The sequence below is a fragment of the Caretta caretta genome, chromosome 9, assembly GCF_965140235.1.
Source record: "Caretta caretta isolate rCarCar2 chromosome 9, rCarCar1.hap1, whole genome shotgun sequence".
Classification (NCBI taxonomy): Eukaryota; Metazoa; Chordata; order Testudines; family Cheloniidae; genus Caretta; species Caretta caretta.
Genome location: NC_134214.1, coordinates 18,110,604 through 18,131,693, shown reverse-complemented (window position 1 = coordinate 18,131,693; position 21,090 = coordinate 18,110,604). Strand labels below are relative to the sequence as shown.

The 21,090-nt window shown below is 40.4% G+C and overlaps 1 protein-coding gene across 1 annotated transcript in view; it reads left to right on the top strand.

Annotated features, from left to right (window-relative positions):
- The first annotated feature begins 677 nt into the window (after window positions 1-677).
- The window catches only part of LOC125642499 (uncharacterized), a 324,292-nt gene continuing 303,879 nt past the window's right edge, over window positions 678-21,090 (top strand). Inside the window, exon 1 of the mRNA XM_075132132.1 lies at window positions 678-787. The gene's annotated coding sequence lies outside the window, so the exon portion shown is untranslated. The remainder of the gene's footprint in view (window positions 788-21,090) is intronic.

Below are 21,090 nucleotides of genomic sequence, written 5' to 3'. Positions count from 1 at the left end.
ATTTTTTGACATTGATAACTGATGTAGCAAGCCCACAGATGCCAAGGCTCAGCCGTGGCAAGCCCTGGCACAAATTAAGCACTGCTCATTGCAGACTACTTGTGGTGAAGATGAGAGAGCTTGTAAGAAAAGCGATTGCCTGCTAAATGTTGTTGTCTGTAGTTTTATATCTGGGATTATTTCCAGCTCCACTGTGTCAATTTTAACCTGCTCTGTACAGAAGTGTCTCACTCCTATTATCTGGATTGCCTCTGCTAATTCAGAGACAGTGCTGCCCTGGAACTCCATTCATCAAGCGTACCATTGCAAGAAGGTGTCTGGGATTTTAAAACTACAGGAAGTGCGCACTATGAGAGGGGTTGAGTTTGTATAATGTTAATAGTAAATGTTCTTGTATACGTTTGTTTTGTTGTTACATACGTCTCTGTTGAGGAAACTTAACTAGAGGTTACTGGTAAGTTTACTTTATCTGTAAGTTGCCATTAGCTGAACTGTTGCAATGCCACCTATTGGCCTGTCAGAGTCATTACAGGAGGTACTCCATTGTATTGTCAGTGTATTTTGCTATATTACTTCTGAATAAAGCTGTTTCTGGCTCCAACTTGGTGTTTAATACTTTTCTAAGAGTAATTAGTATAATTTGTCCTTATCTTCTAGGTCTATGGCATTATTTAGGCTGAAGTTGTTCCTGGGAGCTACCATGGTACCCTAGTAGATGTATACAGTGCGTATCCAGGTGAAGGTACCATCAGCTGTCATTCTTCCTGTGAGTAGAGAGCTGCTGCAGGTAGGTGGATAGAGGATTTGGACCCTGTCCAATACTGCTGTTGGGACCTCCCCCAGGATCTCCATTATCCTCAAGAATATCAGGCTCCCAGGCAAGAGGTGAGCACTTGCTTGTTCCCAGGTGATCAGGGCAAGAAGAAAGGGTTACAGTATGAACAATACAGGAAACCACTTTATTGTACTTTAGCTTATTCTTACACTTATGTATATCAACTTTCTATGATTTCAGGTATAGTTGTCTGTAGTTAAATTAGAGCTCATAAAGTTTCTCCTAGTGTTCCTCCAATCTTATCTTCTTAATTAACTCTAAGTAGCCATCTGAGTAATGAATCTGTTATTTGTAACCAGTGCATGTTGCACCCCAATAACTAATCTTATAATTGCAATAATGGATCAGGCTACAATGTAGTCATAGCATAGTACTGTACTCCAAGAAGAACCCTTACAGAGCTACATCAGCAGGCATTCATGCATGTTGTTCTGGGCCAGGCAGTGGAGACTCTCTTGCAGGGATGGTGTCCAGCTGAGTGAATTTTTTCAGAATTGCTTAGTGTTGAAGAGCTGGAGAGCTACTTCATATAAGAAGTAGAGTCACAGAGTTAAAATATAACTATGGCATGACCTTCTGACATGGTTAACATTGTGCTGTTGCATTATTATGACCCAGCGTGATCTCATATTGACCTGGCATCATGCAATGTGACATAAATTCAGATTTGGAATCGGTCCACAGTACTGCTAACCACAGGCATTCAAAAATCTTGAATCAGATTCCCCCAATATTATGAGATTTTTTAAAAAATAATAATTTGGGGGTTCTTTTTTTTTCTGGTTTCTGAGTTTTTAGAGTGTACTCACCTCACGTTTTCAAGCTTTTATGCACAACAGTGGGGCCTAAAATCTTACTTTTTAAAAATGAAAGCTAAGAGTCTTATGCAATCTATTGATTCCAGGAGCTGAGCCTTTAAGAAATACACCAAAAATCACAAGAACTGTGATAAAATAGTGAGAATTGGCCACACTGGGTCCATCTGCTGGTGAGATCACAGAGAAGGTGTTAGGTTTCTCACTATCTTAGAACAAACTGTGTTTTCATATCCATTGTGATGGAAATATGACTCATGGGGAAATTCTGTACCAAAAAATTAAAAAATCTGTACACAATATTTTTAAATCCTGTAAAATTCTGCATAATTTATTTGTCAAAATAACACAATATAATCACACCAGTTTCAATTATTTTTAATTTCTTTCAAAATACCTGTCTGTAAGTATGTCTGTTACAATACAGACAACAAAAAAGATTCAAGAAATATTATTTGACAAATAGATTCCTTATTAGGCATATAAATACAGAACTCTGAATAATAATTCATTTAAACTACAATACAGAACTGTATTTCCTTCACCTCTCAGAAGCTGTGCAAAGGCTTGGAGGAGTCAGGGGTAATGGAGGAGCTGAGGGAAAAGGAAGTAATTGCTGGGAATGAGCCTGGGTGTGAACTTGGAGGGTTGTTGAGTATGGGTGGGAAAAGTATGGAACAGGTTTTTTTGAGGGTTGGGGAGGGATTGTTAGGGAGCTTCCCCCATGCAGACCCTGGCTGACCCCTAGTCTCTCCCATTCAGTCAGGCACATTTGCCCCTGTCCCTATGTGTCCCTGCACCCCCATGTGTCCTTGCACCACCATCCCCATGTGTCACTGCACCCCTCATCCAGCCCCCTCCCCTTATCCCCATGTATCCCTGCACCCCCCATCCCCAGGTGTCTCTGTGTCACCACTCAGCCATCCCCTTTTCCCCATGTGGCCCAGACCCCCTCCCTCGTCCCCAAGTGTCCCTGCACTCCCTCAGCCAGCCCCCTTCCTCATCCCCACGTGTCCCTGCATCCCCTCCCCAGGTGTCCCTGTGCCACCACTCAGCCACTCCCTTTTCGCATGTGGCCCTGCACCCTCCTCCCCCCTGAGGCCCTGTGCCTCCACTCCCATTCAGTCCCTGCCCCCAGTCTGTCCTCCCCCACTAACCCTTATGAACCCCTTTCTGTGACCTCCCAGCAATCCCATCTGCCCCACGCAGTCTGTCTCCTGACCGGGCCTGGCAGGGGCTGTGAAGAAGGCACTACATGTTCTTTCTCTTCTCTGTGGTAGCTGGGGCTAGCCAGGAGTGGCTGCTCTGTGCTTGTGCCACAGTGTCCCCTGGTGGGCAAAATATGGAACTGCAGCAACTTTCCGGCAGAAGCTATTTTCTGCAGAAAAAAATAAAAGTATGTGCAGCACATGAATTATACACATGCACAGTGGCACAGAATTCCCGCAGGAGTAAAATACAACTTCAACATTTTCACTTATTTCAATTTAGACATGAGCACCTAACCCAAGCTCCAAGTGGAAGGTAGGACTTGCCATACCAGATCATGCCAGTATCCTAGCTAGTCGAGTGATTCTCAGCCTACAGGGCACTACCCTTGGGTACATTCCAGGGGATGCCCAGTGGGATGAAGGGTAGTGATGGGGAAATTGAATCCAGGGTTTCTAGGAATGAGCAAAGAAAGAGCAACTTGCTCCCTCCCTCTCTTTCTGCTGCAGCAGCTACTGTTTTGCCTTCTCCCAAATCCAGTCACAGTGGACCTGTCCCTTCCTCCCCATCTATGCTTTTGGGCAGGGGAAGCGATGCTTCAAGGGACTGTGGAGAGTTGGCTTTACATCTGCTGGAAACAGCACTGCCCAGAGCTGAGGACTGTGTGTGGGGCAGGGAAGCAGAGAAAAGAGACGTTGCATTAGTACCCCTAACCAGCCCCAGTCCTAAACATCACCAAGAACACCCTCACACCATCATTCCTACAGCTGTCCCTAAGCGCGCTTCAACATCCCCATCCCTCACAGCACCCAGATATCAAAGCCGGGCCCTCTACTGTCTGCATGCAGAACTGACTGCCTTTGGTAGGAGTCCTGCAGGCTGAAAGGTTGCAGGATAGGGCCTAGAGACTCCATTGATGTTTGGAGATGTTATTTGTGTTTGATTTAAACAAGCTAGAATGACAGCAAATCTCCCACTTCCATGCATACCGACAAAGCCCCAAATATGTCAAGTTAACATTTGCTCTCTCCTTTTTTAAAGGAATCGTCTTTTGAGATTAAAACCCACAGATGCTCCCACATCTGATAGGGCCAAATAACACAGAGAACTTATATTTTTATTCTGAGTTTTCCTCATATAGAATGGGATGATTTAAGAAAAATCCTAGACATTTAGGTAGGAAGTGACACATGAATACTGCTCATGATGGAGAGCAGTACGCAAATGGAAAACAGCAAATATAAGTCTGGCAAGGGCAGTTTGGAAGCTTGGCTCCGGATGTACTTTAATCTTCTTTATTCAAAGAGTAAAAATAATAAATGCAATCACAGATTAAAGGGGATATTCTTGGGAATTGTACAGAATTGTCAAAACTAAAATTACAGCTAAAATGTTAGAGTAAGGGGATTCTGCCTGAGTATTTTTAGGAAATATTTAATTTGAATTTAGAGAGGTTCGTTAGCAGATATTTTGTATCCCTCATGACAATATGATCTTCATTTAAATGACTGTAGTAAGCGGCTTGCAAAAATATGATTGTGGTTATATATTCCCTGTTCAGAGGAAACTTGGACTTATGTCAACACCTCAGGAGTTAAGTAAGCGGTTTATTTTGAAGTTTCTAATTAAAAATGCCTTCATGTTTTTAGGATATTCAAAGATAGTATGTATGAAGATCATTGTATATAAATCAGTCCTGCACCAATTAATCTGTCTGTAAAGATTGGTTTACTTTTTAATAAGACAAGACATACTAACTATCACAGTCATGTATTACATTAAGAAAGAGCAGTATCTTTGTCAGCCAGTTTTAACACATTGTAATGAGAATATGTAGACTGAAATATTTCTTACAACTACAATCTGATGGTGATATGTTGATGCACTCTGCCTCCCAGTTAGCACGGTACAGTTCTGATTTTTAATTCTGCCTTAAAACATCATTACTTGTGTCAATTGCTGTACAGACCACTCAAATATGGTGCAAATGTTCATTTTCACATTGTCACATTATCTATTACAATATACAAGGCAGTGAAACGAGAACTTCTCTGCAAAATTACCACATGTGCACATACAGGAAGTTATTGCCATTTGGAACCCCTCTTCTCACTGACAGAAGCTCCCTGGTCACTCAGGCAAGCAACCTTAGAGTCATATTTAGTTTCTTTCAGTCTCTCTCCTCTCCCTCCCCAGCATCCAACATCTCATCCAAACTGATGAGTTTTCACTACAGTACCTCTAAAATCTTGTTCTTTCTATCCCCATTGTTAAAACCCTTGTCCATACCTTAGTTATCTATTTTGTCTTGACTATGACAACCTCCTGTTTTTGACCTCAGTTTCCTCCACTTCATCCAAAATGCTGCTGAAAAGATCATGTCCAGAGAAATTGAGCATTTTTACTCAGAAAAAAATTGATCTAATGCCCACTGAAGTCAATGGGAGTCTTTCCATTGACTTCAATGCACATTGGAGCAGGATAAAGGAGTTTATGAATTGTTCATGTAGTTCATGCATTAGAGTGGAGCACAGAAGACACAGGTTCGATTTCCAGCTCCGCCAAAGACTTCTCATGTGACCTGGTGTAAGTCACTTAATTTCTGTGTCTCAGTGCCCCATCAGAAAAATAGAAATAATTATTACAACTGGTCAGGAAATATCCCCTTGTCCCCCATCCCTCTCCATTAAGGATTTCCATGAAAATAAAACATTTTTCATTTTAAGGGAAATCTTTCTACATTTTTTTCCCAGGATTTTGGCTGAAATTGGAAAAAAATGGTTGCCGAAAACTGTTTTTTTCCCTTTTTTCCCCCAGTGAAAAATGAAGCCACAACAGATATAATGAACAAATTTCCACTATGACAAAAAAGCCATTTGTTGAAAAAATGTTAGAATAAAAAAATTTGACTAGCTCGTGTGATGATAATTCCCTATCCAGGGGCAGGAGTGGGGACTGAAGGATAAATTAATTAACATTTGTTGAGGTGCTCAGATACTAAGGTGATAGAGGCCGAAAAGTGCATTGACTGGCAGACAATTCCTATTTCAGACAGATTCAGGTGCTCAGTTCCTCTGAAACCCATACTTAATATTTTAAAAGCTATACTTTGCCTCCTTTCAAAAGGGTATTGAATTGACTATGTTTACATCTGTTTTGCAGTGATAGGTTTGAATGTATTTTTAATTTATTGTAATTAATTAGGTACTATAAGGCTAGTCACTATCAAAGTAAATGCCAAAGACATAAAGTTAGAACAGAATAAAAGACAAGTGTTTGTGGATTCAGCAGTAGTATCTCTGAAAAAATAAAATTTTGATATTCTTACATTGCACTCTTCTTCAGTAGATCTCAAAGCACTTTAGAAAGCAGGTCAGTATCTTTATTCTCATTTTATAGATGGAAAAACTGAGGCAGAGAGAGGGGAAGTGACTTGCCCAAGATCATCCAGCAAAACAGTGACAAGGCCTGGAACCCAGGTTTTCTAGATTCCTAGGCCCTATCCACTAGGCCACACTGCCATATATTTTACAAATCTGTACACAGTTTTTATTCAGTGATTTAGGACCTATTCCTAGAGTTCCTTCCCAGGTAACATTTCCATTGTGGTTAACAGACAGGGTCAGACCCTTATAGTTTTTCTTATTATTATAGGGCCAAATTCTAACCCCTTTGGTATGTGCAGAGTGGTCCTCTGCCTGCAGATCTCTCCACTTCCGTGCAGATGCCTCTGCTACACCAATCACTTCATTTCACAGCCAGATCAAGAGGTGCTATATATGAACCACATAGGGAGACGACTGGGTGGGCCGGGGAAGGAGGAGAAGGGTGCAGTTCAGGGACATGGCTGGGGAGATTCACATTGTCCCCATTCCCAACTCTGTGTGCCTTAATTGGCAAAATTAATACAGATCTAGTCTGCATTTGTTTTTCTGATTAGCACCCCATCCCCTCAGAGAGGCCACAGTCAGGAGTGGGCGTACCATAGGGTGGCACCTGGGGTCAGAACTGCTGTAGGAGCCCAGTATTGTCATTCCCAAGTATTCAGATATGAAAATACAGACCCCATTAAAAACCACAAGATTTAAATAATAATAATTTTATTTATTTATATATATATATTTGCCCTCTGGTTTATGTGCGAGAGTTGGCAACACTGTTTTTAAGTTATTTATAACCTCTTTTTTTTTAATGAAAACTGGGTTTCTATGTAGCTACATGTCCTTAGAAGTTGGGGCTTTAAGGATAACATCCGCTATAATAAGACCAGTGATAAAATTACCGGAGTTGACAACACTGAAGGGACTTGGTTTCCTGGGGTCCCCTGGGATCCATCGGCTTGGGGGAGTGGGCCTTGTACAGTTTTCCTGGGGAGATGGGGCAAATTACACCCCAGCAAAAATATGCGTGGGGGAATCTCCATGAGATTTTCTCCCCAACATAAACCTCTTCTACAGCTTCTAATGCAGGAGGGGATAATCTGGCCTGGTGTTTGCCCCATTGTATTGTGGATGATGGTGTAGACTTCCTAAATGTCCACCAGATGGCCCCAGCTCATTAATTGTTAAAGAGAAGTCAGTCTTCCTTATACCTTGACTACTATCATCCCAGGTTATGGTGAGCACCAATGCCTCAAGGAGGCAGGGGAGTAACGCTGTTTGCCAGGGTGTTCCCCCTCACTGATAGGAATAAGTTCTGTAAAACCAAGAACTTTTTATTATTATTAATTTAAAAACTAAATGCCACATGTACCCACTTAGACTCACCATGAAAAAGTTAACTAATTGAGGCCCACATGCTCCCCACGCCCTTAGAAAGATCTGCAGGGAGGGGGAAACTACTTCCCGAGCTCCACAAGGCTCACCTCACAGACGTGGCACTTCAAGCTCCCCAACCAGGGGTTTGTAGAGGGGGCAATGGAACTCTCGAGATTCTTGCTAATACATACCAGCTGCCACAGTTTATACATTTTACCATTTCTGGTTGGCTAGGACAATGGTTCTCAACCATTCCAGACTACTATCCCCCTTTCAGGAGTCTGATTTGTCTTGCATGTACCCCCACATGTCACCTCATTTAAAAACTACTTGCGTACAAAATCAGACCTAAAATACAAAAGTGTCACTCCTTCAGCACTTTTTGACTGGACTACAGAAATGCAGTGCACCAGGCATGAAGCCTTCAGCACTTAGGAAACTCCATTTAGTACACAACTCTGCAGCGCATCTCCTCAGCAACACAGACTACCGTGCACACATCAGACTTGCTCTCCGCTACCCTGTCTTCCCACACAAGTTCAAGGTCTTGGCCCTCATTTTCAAAGCACTCTATGGTCTGGGCCCAGTGTATCTGAAAGACCATTTAAAGCATCGGGACAAAGACCATGGTCAACAACTTCACTCCTCTGGCACAATGAAACTCTTAACAATAAGAGTAAAGATTGTCTGTGCAGGAGCCAGCACATTCTCTAGGGGCTTTCAGAGACTGTGGAATGAACTCTTCCAAGAGCTATGGACCATCATAAACCTCACCACCTTTACCTCCAAGTGCAGGCACATTTCTTTGATCTTCTCTTCTCTAATCTAAATACATAGCAACTGGTATATTTATAAACAACGTACCAAAACAAGACATTCCATTGCACACAATTCTGCCCCTGGGGAGAGGATGAGAAAACAAATAGCAAGTGACAGATGTGCAGTCACATTGCTTAATGCACTACTGGAAGACACTCAGCTACTACAGTGATGAGCATGGTGTAAGAACCTATGTAGAATAGAGTAGAATCTCTTTGTGTCTCAATTCCTCATCTGTAAAATGGGGATATTAATACACACTTCCTCCCATCCTTTGTCTGTTGTTGTTGTCTATAAATTGTTCATCTCTGACTGTACATTTATATAATGAAGCCCAAATCTTGGCTGGTGTCCCGTAGGCACTAATGAGATACAAATAATAGCTCACTGATAGGTTTTTTTGTCCATAATTTTGTAATAAAATTCTGGGAACTATTTTGAGATTCAAAGCTTTTGAGGGAATCTTTGTCAGAAGTTTGTAATGTGCTTTGAGTCTGCACACGGAACATGCTGAAGAAGTGCCAAGTGATGTGATAATGATCTACAGTTACTGTCTTGGGATAACCCATAGAGCTTCATAAAATCCTTTCACCGAGCCACAGCGCTACACGCTCGGGCTTCAGCAGTCTTGCAATACTTTCTTATTTCCCCCTCTTGTCTTACACTTGCTTTTCATTGACACGGGATTCCCGAGGTGCCAGTGAGTTGCTTGTTTTCACTGCAAACTCAATTATACACATCTTTAAGTCTGCACTGCAGGCAAAGCATTTATATTTATGCTGCCTTATTATTTTCCTTCATAGTGCATCAACCCACTGGGGCGTTTTATAATGCCTGATTGAAACCAACAGGCAATTGTCTGACATGTACTAGTTATAACTGACCTAGTAAGTGTCAATTAGTACATTTAGAAAGATTTTTTTTCTTATACACAAATATATGGTAAATTATTTGTAAATCTATCATAAGAGGGGTTGACATGCCACAATGGGCCTATTTATGCCCCAGCCTCGAAATCTAGGTTCAGTTTCACAAATAAAGATGCTTCTGTTGATCTCTGCCTAGTCCCTAATGGATATGTTAATATTGCACAACTCTAGCATCCATACAGAGAGCCTGAGCCACAGCCTATTGACTTTATAGGGCCTTCAAACAGCAGGAGAGTAACAAGATCAACCATGAGGTACGTTAACAGAGATGTGATGTGGAGTTTTTATCCCCACCTGCCTGGATTCAGTCAGAACTATGAGTCCCTCACTAAGAGGATCTGTGGGTCTAGAACTTAGGTTGGGCTGGCCCCCGAGCAACTGCCACATCCACACCATCACCTCCGGCACAGTGGTGATTGATGGGCTATGAGCACCACTGGATGTGCAGCTCACAGAGGTCCTGATTGGCCATGCTCACAGGTCCCCCAGTGATCCAGGAGCACTGCTTAAGCCTGGAGGGGACACCAGGCAGTTGTCTATGCAGCTAGGTGGATTCCCAGCCAGCTGCTATAATAGACTCTACTCTTTTGCCTTGCTTTGGTTCCTGGCTTCTGACTCCAACTCTGACCATCAGCTCTGGTTCCTGGCTTCTGACTCTGGCCCTACCCAGTAGGCACTACTTTGGCTCCATTCACTAAGGATGAATGCCCACGCCTTGATCAGGATACTTACTTTCAGCGGCACCAGATTTCATACAAAAAGAGTTTGAGGGGGAAAATCATAAGTCTAATTTTATGAATATCCCTTTTGCAATTTGACACCGGAAACACTCATCATTTTCTAAGGCCATCTGGGTTGTTAAACAGGGCTTATGACACTGAAAAAATTAAGGGATAAATAGGTCAATCTTATTTTGACTGTGTATTTACATGTAGCTACAACAGGCCTTCTTCATCAAAAGTTTTTCTAGAAATTGGCAACTTAGTGTCACTTGAAGTATAATGTGCTGCAGTGTATATGTGGAAACCAAATTATAGCTCTGAAAAATACAGGCAAAAGGCATTCAGAGCATCCACAGGTCTCTGGAGTTCCCAGTCATGGATGGTAAACATAATTCCTCAGGGGAAACTGTAAAATCTCTGCTCTAACAGCCGCTGGAATGCCGCACTTGGAACTCTGGGCTGGTGCTCAATCCTCTCCAGACTCCCTGCCTCAGCTTTGTAGGACAACTGGGATCATGTCAGTTAAGCCACAAGGAATGCGCTGAGCAAGGTGAGGGACAGGACTGGATTTAGGGGCAGGTGACCCAGGCAACTGCCTGGAGTGCTGCTTGGAGGGTGCCAGGCTCAGGGTGCTGTTTTTGTTGTTAGCGACAAAATGGAAAATAGATTGTTTGAAGCACAGGCACTGAGTTTCTAATCTGTTTTGGGGGGCGGGGGGGGACAGCTCTATGCCTCATAAAGATGTCTTCTGGAGTCCAGACAATGTTGCCGCTGAATGATTTAGAGTGCAACAGAGTCTTCACTACCGGGTAGTGAATAACGTAGCTGGAGTCAACCTAGCTTAGATCGACTTACCCCTGTATCTTCACTGTGCTGCATCAATGGGAGACGGTTGACTTCCCTTACTCTTCTCAGAGAGCTGGAGTACCGGGGTCGACCGGAGAGCACTGTGCCATCGATTTAGTGGGTCTTCATTTGACCCGTTAAATCGACCCCTGCTGCATCGATTGCAGCAGTGTCGATCTCCCAGTAGTGAAGACCAGCCCAAAATCTATGCTCTGCTAGGGTCACTGAAGTATAATCATTCTGAGTCTTTTCATTGAGTTCAATGGAAGTTGGGTTGGGCTCCTAGCATGGAAGGCTGTGGATACTTTTGTTTAATGGAAGCCAGACTGAGAAGAGGGTAATTCAAATTGAATTGGTAATTCACATTGATTTTCTTTTCTGAAAGGGGAATTTAGAATGCAGACATAAATTGCTCATAACCATATCAGTAGGATGATTCTGAAGTGGGGCAGGAAGGGACTTCATTTTGTTATCATGATTCCAGAAATGATACATTAATCTATAAACAATAGATTCCCTCTGGGTGTACTTTTTTGTTTGTATGTATATTTACAATAATATATATCAGAAAAGGAAATGAGTCCAGTGTCCATTGGTGCCTTTTATTTCCATGAATGCTTGACATTGTCAGCTCTGATTTATGAGGCAATGGATTCCCAAACCCTAATTAAATATTAATGAGGTAGTGTTTGCTCATGAGACCCCATTGTTAAACTGAACTTTGTGGAAAGAAACTGGGAAAACGCATCAGAACATTTCCCCACGCCCATCCTTAGCATACTCAGCTTCTTTCATTTACTGCTAAGCGTGATAATAGCAAGAAACAGGATTTACATAACTAAATCAAATAAAACAAGATCATAGTGCTAGATCACAGGTGAGAAAATTCATGTTGCTCTCAAGTTTGAACTTATATAATAGTGTGGATACTACTTATTAGACATTGACAATGAATCTCATTATTTCCCATAATTAAACTATCGATACACTTACATACCCTCATCAGCATATTATCTAAGTACGTTTGCCTGGGGGAAACAAACCCACAGAGAAGTGGCCTCATGTTTTTAAAAGCCATTTTAGTGAATTAATTAGCCTGGAGAAATGATAGTCTACAATACATTTTTCAATAGTTTGTTGTCATGGTCAGACAAAGAGGCCTAAGATTTGTGGTAACATAGATTAGCTCAGCCTTCCCTGCTGTGTGAAAACAAAAGACAATTGGTGATGCACTGAGCAAACTGGTCTTAAAACAGAGACAGCAACAAAGAAACACGACAACATGAAAACACAGAGTACAGGCTGCTGTCCACATTTATAAAGTCATTCAGTCTGTAACTCCAACCCATTGTTACAAGAAAAAACAGATGAGACGTAAGGCATCAGTGTTCCATTAACTATATCAGCTCAGCAAAACTAGATGCTCTGAAGTGGAGACATGAATATGAGGGTAACCATAGTTTCTGAAACTGCTGAATGTGATTTGTCCTTGGGCACCGTTCCTGTTAAACCATTGACTGTTAAGTTGCAGTCAGTGTCAGCACTAGGTAATTTTTCTAATATAAGTTTATGACTAGGATGAAAGGCTGAAATGTATTGAAGTATTTCGGGATTTTCATTCTGTGGTGTATTGAAAACACTGTTAAAATTACAAGCTATCCTGTTAAATCCTAAGGGGTTTCCTGGTTCTGCTTGCAGTCTAGGGGGCTCTGAGGGAAGCATGTTATCTATGCCCTCAGCAGTCAGTTTACAAAGAGCCAGCCTAGAGCAAGGTGGGTTGAATTTTTGTCTCTCTGCCTTACAGAACAGTCTGCTTTTCCTTGCTATAGTTTTGGCTCTTGTGTGAGAGGGCTCTAGATTGGAAGAAATAAAGTAATGTTAGGTTGCAACCTTCCAGCAAGAATATATTATGCTTTTATCTAACTTCTGTATGTTCCCTGAACATAGTGCATTCCACGTCACTGTGAGTGGAATTCACCCCTCCACACTGCACAAACCCTACTGAATGAAATCCCACCCTAGTGCAGCAGGACAAGCTGCTGTGTGATATAATTTGTACTTCCCAGCATATGCAAGAATTAACTTGGCCTTTATCTGGGATGCTTTGATTCACTGCTGCTCTAACTACTCTTTATTCATTTGAGTATCTCACTTTGCAGTAGCTTTACTTATTAGCATCATGGTTGCCAATTATAAACATATGTTGCATTTTTCTGTTCCAATCTGATTTACACTATTTTGAAGGTTTAAAGGGGCAGATTATCAGCTCATGTAAATTGTCGCCACTCCACTAAAGTCAATGGAGTGATGACAATTTACACAGCTGAGGATCTGCCTCAAGGGTGGAGCTCCTTGTGGATCAGCCCACATCTCGCATTTCATTGGCTTGCTGGGTCCTGGGAAAAGGAGAGACCCAGTGCGACAGTAGCACAGGGCGGGTTTTGTGTTTACACATACCATGGTGTCTTCCTGGTCAGAATGCCTCTCACAAAAGCTTGAAGCTTGATCATCCTGAAGTGGCTCTTTTCACATAATTTCAAACAAATCTTGGTCACTATGTACTCTCACGTGGTTATGGTCATATGGTGTAAAATATGTATATAAATCTGTGCCACTTTAGAGGGCAGAGATACTTGTTTTATTTTTTTCTTTTATTATAAATGTGTTCAGCATTTTCCATCCTTGATCTGTGGTCTAAAATCTTCCCCCATGTTGGGAGGGAAACTTTTTAAAGTATTCAATTTTCCTGGTAATTAAGGTATATTCCTGCAAAAGCAGATTTTTGGTCCACAGTGTAACTGTTGCTATACATACTATTGTATACTCCGAAAATTGCTTTTAAATGTGATGATTCATTTCTGCAAGGTTCACAGTTGTGTAATACCTTATTTTTAATTTTTAAAAAAATCAATAAAGCTTTTGGCCCCAATCTTCTCTGCATTGATGCCAATGGAAAAACCCTCAGCAGAAGAAATGATTGGTTTAATTATAGCCTGTCAGAACAGAGTAGGAATATAAAGCCAGATTCTCCTCTCACTTACTCCAAATTTACACCTGATTAACTCCATCAGCTGACTTCTACCTGTGTAAGTGAAGGGAGAATCAGCACCACACTATCCTCTGTGAAGGGGAAAAACAGAAACAAAATCCACCCCTTCAAATAGGAAAGAAATGGAAATGTGTGAACCAAATTCCGGTCCTGAGAAGCTAGAAGAACAAAGATCTTGATCACCCACAAATCCCTTCAATATCAATGAGGTTTGTCTGTCTACCTACATATATAGTTCTCATCAACATAGTATTTGGGCACCTCACAAACATTAATGGATTTATCCTTAAAACACCCCTCTGAAATACAGAAATGCTATTATCCCTGTATTACAGATGGGGAATTAAGACACAGAGAGACTTCTGGAGGCCAGATTTTAACAGTATTTAGGTGCCTAAAGGCGCAGATGATGCCGATTAAGATTTTCAGAAGCACCCAGGTGCCTAACTTTCATTGTAAACAATGGGACTTGGGTGCCCAGGAGCTTTGGAAGTTCCTCTTAGCACCATCTGCTTCTTTAGGTGCCTAAATAGCTTTAAAAATCTGTCTCTGAGTGACTTGCCCCAGGTCATACAGGAAGTCAGAGCAAGAAATTGAACCCAACACTCCTGAATCTCATTTCAGCACTTTAACCTCAAAACTTTGTATCCTTTGCAAATGTTCAGCACCATCAAGACTAGGCTCCTATTGGACACTGCAATCCCGTTACACTTTTTCACTTTGCACTTAATGCAACAAGTCTAGCGATGCAAAGGAGAATCAACAAAAGTTAAAAATGTAGCACTGTCTGACGTCAGACAGTGCTGGTGTTTAATATCTGGAGAGACCATATATGAACCACACCTCTAACTTTGAATATGCTCACCCTACCGATAATAATGTAAGAGCCAGGAAATATGGTAACAGGACACCACCTTCATTCTCCTCAATGAGAAGCTTAAGAAAACCCTCTGACTTTTGAAACTATTTTAAAAGAAAGAATTGGGTTTCAGGAAATTGCTATCACTTCTAAATATCAATTCTATCAATCTCCTTGGCATATGTTATTTGTTATAAAAATAGCCAGTGATATATAAAATAGTCTTAATTGATAAGTGCATGTGGTCTAACATTGTTACTGCAACAAAATTAATTTTGCTCTCTTTTTGCTCCTATCTAACATATGACCCATTGTATAATCGGAAAAGATGGTGCTGTAAGAATGATATTATAGAACTCCGTGTTTATTCTTTTGAAGTTAGTCCAGGTCAAATTTTGTAACAGCAAGCTCTGCAAGCTCAACCCGGGATCTGCTAGCCAGCCTGTGTTTTTTTCCCTCATGCATGATCGCCAGTTTACCTGATGGTGCACAAAGGCGTAACAGAATCCATCTCATTCTTCTATTAGTTCTGAAATGCTAACCTTAGTAAGATCTTCCTTATCTGTAAATATATGACTTAAAAATACAGGGAGCAACTACGCTGAGTAAGATGGTAACACCCATCATTATTTTTCTGATTCTAACTAAACTCTAAAAATCTGTTCATTTCACATTGCTGGTAACTTGCAAATAAAGCACACTATTAGTGCATGAGCTGTCTCAGCCTCACTGTGGTAGAGCTCCACTCTGCTGAGGAGGTTTCTATTCGTGGTGAACTGTGTGCTGGCTTTATTTTGCAGCTAGTTGTGCGTGCCAGTAGCTAGACCATTGTTTGGGGCTCAAGAGACCTAGGTTCTATTCCTGGCTCTGTTTCTTGTCTGCTGGGAGACTTTAGGCAAATCACTTCACTTCTCTGTGCTGGTTTCCCCCTCTGTAAAATGGGGATAATGTTGCTGATGTCCTTTGTGATCCAGATTTCATTACATGTTGTTCTCCTTTGAAGTTACTTTGGAAAAATGGAGTCACTGTACATATCCGATCTGTTCCCTCTGTGTATCAGTAAGATCTGCTTGCTTTAGTGAGGACAATAAGTTCATACCTATTCTGTCAACCCGGCATAGAATCATAGAATCATAGAATCTCAGGGTTGGAAGGGACCTCAGGAGGTCATCTAGTCCAACCCCCTGCTCAAAAGCAGGACCCATCCCCAATTAAATCACCCCAGCCAGGGCTTTGTCAAGCCTGACCTTAAAAACTTCTAAGGAAGGAGATTCCACCACCTCCCTAGGCAACGCATTCCAGTGTTTCACCACCCTCCTAGTGAAAAAGTTTTTCCTAATATCCAACCTAAACCTCCCCCACTGCAACTTGAGACCATTACTCCTTGTCCTGTCCTCTTCCACCACTTAGAATAGTCTAGAACCAAAGAGCCCCATCTCCCAGTAATAAAATACTCATTAACTCTATCCACAATTTGTATGGAAAATGGGAAAGTAGCTGTTATGATGCAGAACCAGTACAGAACTGTTTACAAAGTTCCAGGACTCATCAATTACGCTGTGTAACTGCATTGCCACTGAAGGCACGAACGTCATAATGTTGTCTGCAAGAACAGTCCTTCCTGGCTAGGTCAAAGGAGGAAAGACTTAACTTGATTTTCCGATCCCAAGTTGAGTTAGCAGGCTGGCAGTTAGAGAAAACAACGACCTTATTAATTGTTAATTCAGCATATTTCATCTGGAAGTCAGTCAGAGACAATAAAATTGGAAACCTGAAATGCTACTTTGGTAGAGTTTCTTATGGTAGAACCTCACGTTTAGCACGAGTGTATCTGTTCAGCTCTCATTAGCATTAATGGAAGTTTCACAGCTAGCACATTGCACATGGAGTACAGAACACCTCTGTGATTGCAATTTCCTCCTCATCCATACTCTTATTGGGACATTCCTTGGTATATTACTGTATATAAAATAAACAGCATGCTAGTGCACTTATTACTAAACTTAGGAAATCTCGTGTATCAGAGTAAATTTCTCCGTGTTGCAGGTACAATGTTCAAATCATAACAGCTACTTTCCCATTTTCCATACAAATTGTGGATAGAGTTAATGAGTATTTTATTACTGGGAGATGGGGCTCTTTGGTTCTGTTTTTTGTTTGTTTTGTTTTTCTAATATTTTCTAATAGTAAAATGGAATCCTTGGGTTGTAATTGATGTCCTAGGAATTAAAGGATAATTCGTTGCTATATAGTACCAGCATTACTCTATGAATAAAGTTTCTTTGTACAGTATATTCAAACTCGAGCTGTTCTGTTGTTGCACCAGAGGGTGCAAAACTCTACGTATGGATCTAATGAAGGAATTCATACTTAGGTGAATGAATAACTGTTGAAACAGAATAATAGAAACAGAAAATCCTGCAGTCCTTATTCCAGTCAATGGGAGTTTTGCTGGAGTAAAGATTGCAGAATTGGACCCTGCATATATTTTCTCATATACATATGCTTCTTTCATAAGTATCCAGGAGTGCAGTTCCAACACCGTTTTGTTATTTTTGGATACTTTTAAGATGTAGATAAATAAACATGCAAGCTTGTGTAAAATATTTAATACCATTTTATTGCTGCAATCTTATGCTTGCTGTTTCATGAAGCATGGTCAGCACAATTTACCCCTCTCAGAATGATTTTATTTGTATTTGGCAACAAATAGTGCTGATGCTAATATCAGCCTCACTTAAGAATTTGAAACAAAGCTTATTAAACCATCTTCAGTTTATCAACTCCCCAAAGACAAGAACATTTAAATTCTGCCTCATACTATATCTATAGCTATATATAGATATAGTATCAGGTCAAATGCAGTGGATTGGAAGAGCTGTTCAAGGATATTTATAGGTTTCCTGAGGATAATGGAGTTAAGAACATTTTGATATAGTTTGGTTATCAGAAAGAATTTAACCTTTTACACCTCCGCAAGCAGGCATGCTTAGCAAGACAGGACCCTTTCCAAGTTAGCTGTCTTAATGGATCTTTTGCCTTTATTAGAGAAATTGGTTGCCATCATGTTATAGGGAAACTTGCAAGAGAGCTTGCAAAATTCATTATATGAACTACTGTGCTGTAGATGTTTCTAGACTTGATGTTGCTTGGTGTGTTAAAGCAAAAAAGCTAGAAATGGGGAAGGGTCTGGAGCCAAGTATTTAAACATAGTACATTAAAAGAGCAATATGTATATGGAGGACTTTTAATTAAATTTTAGGGGCTTAGTCAGGCACACTGGGAGTTACAATAGTGTAACTGTGAGCAGAAGGGAGTGCTCAATATGATTATGTGTATGTCGGGCAAGAGATGGTGAGTTGAGTCAGAAGTAATGCTTAAGGTGGGGTAAGAGGCTACCTGGGCCAAATTCTGCCCCCATTTACACCAGCATAAATCAAGCGACTCCAGTGAAGGCAACGGAGTCGCTCCTGATTTACACTAGTGTAAATGGTAGCAGAATCTGGGATCCTTACCCTAACTTAGGCTTCCTTATGCACAGGGAGCTATTCCACTTCCTAATTTGTAAGTGTAAGGCAGTCTAAATTATTGTAATTATATGATGAGGATTCAAAAGAAGGTGTAAGTTAAAGTGATGGTCACCTACTTTAACTCTCATATACCCTCCTGCTAGCCATGTAAGCTTGCTATATACTTCAGTCCTCTTAGTATGTTTGTTACACCTAATTAGATTCCATTAGATTGAAATAGACGCACTGGGTCAACCTGATAGTGCTTTAGAAAGAGTGTGTTTATAAAGTACAGGATAATAAATGATATATTATCCACATTTAGGGAAGAAGAAGGTGTAGGTCACATCAAGTTAGTTTAACTCCAACTCTCCTTTGAATTTGGTCCACTGAGTTTAAAAAGGAATTCAGAAGAATGTTTAGCATTGTAGAATCTTGAGATCTTTTTTGTATCTTTGGGGAAGATCTTTTCTTTCTATCACAGAAATGAAAGGAATTTAGACTAGTATATATTTTAGAACCAACACTGTTCTTAACCCATTTTCATGTAAGGGCCAAATCCTGCAATTCTTCCTCACTCCAAACTACCACTGAACTCCATGAGAATTTGGGCTGAGATTGGAAAAGACTAAATAAGAAAGTTTTTGATTCCCAGATTTCCAGTGGACTTTTATAACAAGCACATGCCCCATAATCTGATATCAGATATATTTTATATAAAATAAGCTATCACTCAGAAAAAATAAACAACAAAAAACCCTCTTATACAAATGCCCTTTGCATTATAGATCAAGTGCCTTCAAAGCCAAGAAAACATGAACCTAAGAAAAAGGAAAACTGCCCCCTATTTAATTTCACCTCAGCTCTCTCCTCCCACCACCTTCTCCCTCAGCTGTTGCACTAATTAGCTGACTGACTGATTATAGGCTGCATCAGGCATTTAAAAGATCAATGGTGAAAAGTGACAATAAAGAAATGTTCTAAAGTATCTCTGAGAAAGAAGTGTTGTCAGCACAGATGGGAAGGTTATACATAATAACACACTCCTGTGTTTCAACCGAGAATCTCATTTCTTATATCAAGGTTTGCATTCAACTATCCTTACTATTTGGGTTTCATTGGTTCCTGTTTTTTTTTAAAGTATTTATTTTGTTCTCAGTATCATTACTTATGATTTCTTAAGTACAAACCATGTGCTCAGCACTATATAACACAAAGAAGAAAACACAGTTTCCCTAAGGAGCTTACACTTTAAACAGATGAACCATTCCAAAGGTATTGGGAGTTCTAAAGGAAAATTCTACTTTGGAATGTTTTTTTCTTGTATATAATGGGTGACACGTTCACTAAAATGGATTAGAATGACTGGATTTGACCTCTAATGACCATATTTGAGAGACACTGAGCACTTTTGAAGATCTAGCCCTAAATTAGAACATTTGAGGCACTACTGATAGTCACTTTAAAATAAAAGAATAAACTGGGTGTAGTTTTGCACAAAGAGGTGGTTGGTGACTGTAAATCCAAGCAACTCTTTTGTGACTAGAGCTGTGTTGATAACTCACAGTGAATAATTTACTCAACAAATCAGCCTTCTTTTTTAAATCAGGCAAATCACCCATTCTTCACATTTATTATTCAGATTTGTTCAGTGAACATCACTTTGAAATTTTGCTACACTGTAGATCAGTCAAGCATATGAGCATTTTACAGAATTTAATTTGTTGGGCCAAAGTGCACTTAAATAAAGTTATCTTCACTTTCCCTAAAAACTTTTACAACAATTTCATGAGCAAAGTTTTTCCTTGCAGGATTCTCTTTTGACGCAAGCCAACAAAATACCCATGACATTACCATATGGTCCTACCAACTGGACGCTTTCTTCTCTTCTCTTTTTAAATCTCAGAAATGAAAGGTATTGGCAAATGCCATCAAAACAACAGACAATACAATTCCAGCTCAATTCTCTATATGTTTTCCCCTGCCTATCAGCATAATTCCAGCCTTTATTGTGGGGAAAGAAACTGAACTGAGTAAACATAGCAAGGAAGTGATTTAGCTAAAAACATCAAGATACAGGTAGTATTCTCTCTGAAATTTTAAGAGCGATCTTAAACTGCTGGTGTGTAAGTTTAAAGATAGCTGTGGGAAACTGTAAGTGGCCTGACTTCTAAAAGACACATCTTCAGCACTGCAGTGTCTAACCCTGACACATAGATTAATCAATAAAAATCCTTTTGCTACATTCTCTGCTGTATCCTTACCTAGCAGTGTTTTACACCAATTCTCCACAGATGTATATGACTACACAAGATGAAGAGCAGTGGAGAATCAGGCGCCCTGAGAATATACTGAAAGATACCTGAAAGTAGACAACTACCAATATATGGCATTCAATTCACCTCTTTATTCTCGCTTCCCTGAGAATTAGCAAACAAACAAACAAAAAGCCAAATAAGAGATTTTTAGAACAGTCCAAAATGAGGAATACTGCAAAGACAAACAGTTAATAGCAGTTATCCCAGCTGCTAAGTTAATTAATATAATGGAAAACATCTTGAGGGAAAGTATTGCATATGGTTATTAGCAATTAACCCACCACCCTAAAAATCACAATTCCTGCTAATAACAGAACACAGCACAGTTACTCTAATTACAATCTCTGCACGAGAGCTGCTATCAGGAGGGAAGGTGAAATCCTGTAACTAGCCAGGATTTAAAAACCAGGCAGAAAATTGAAA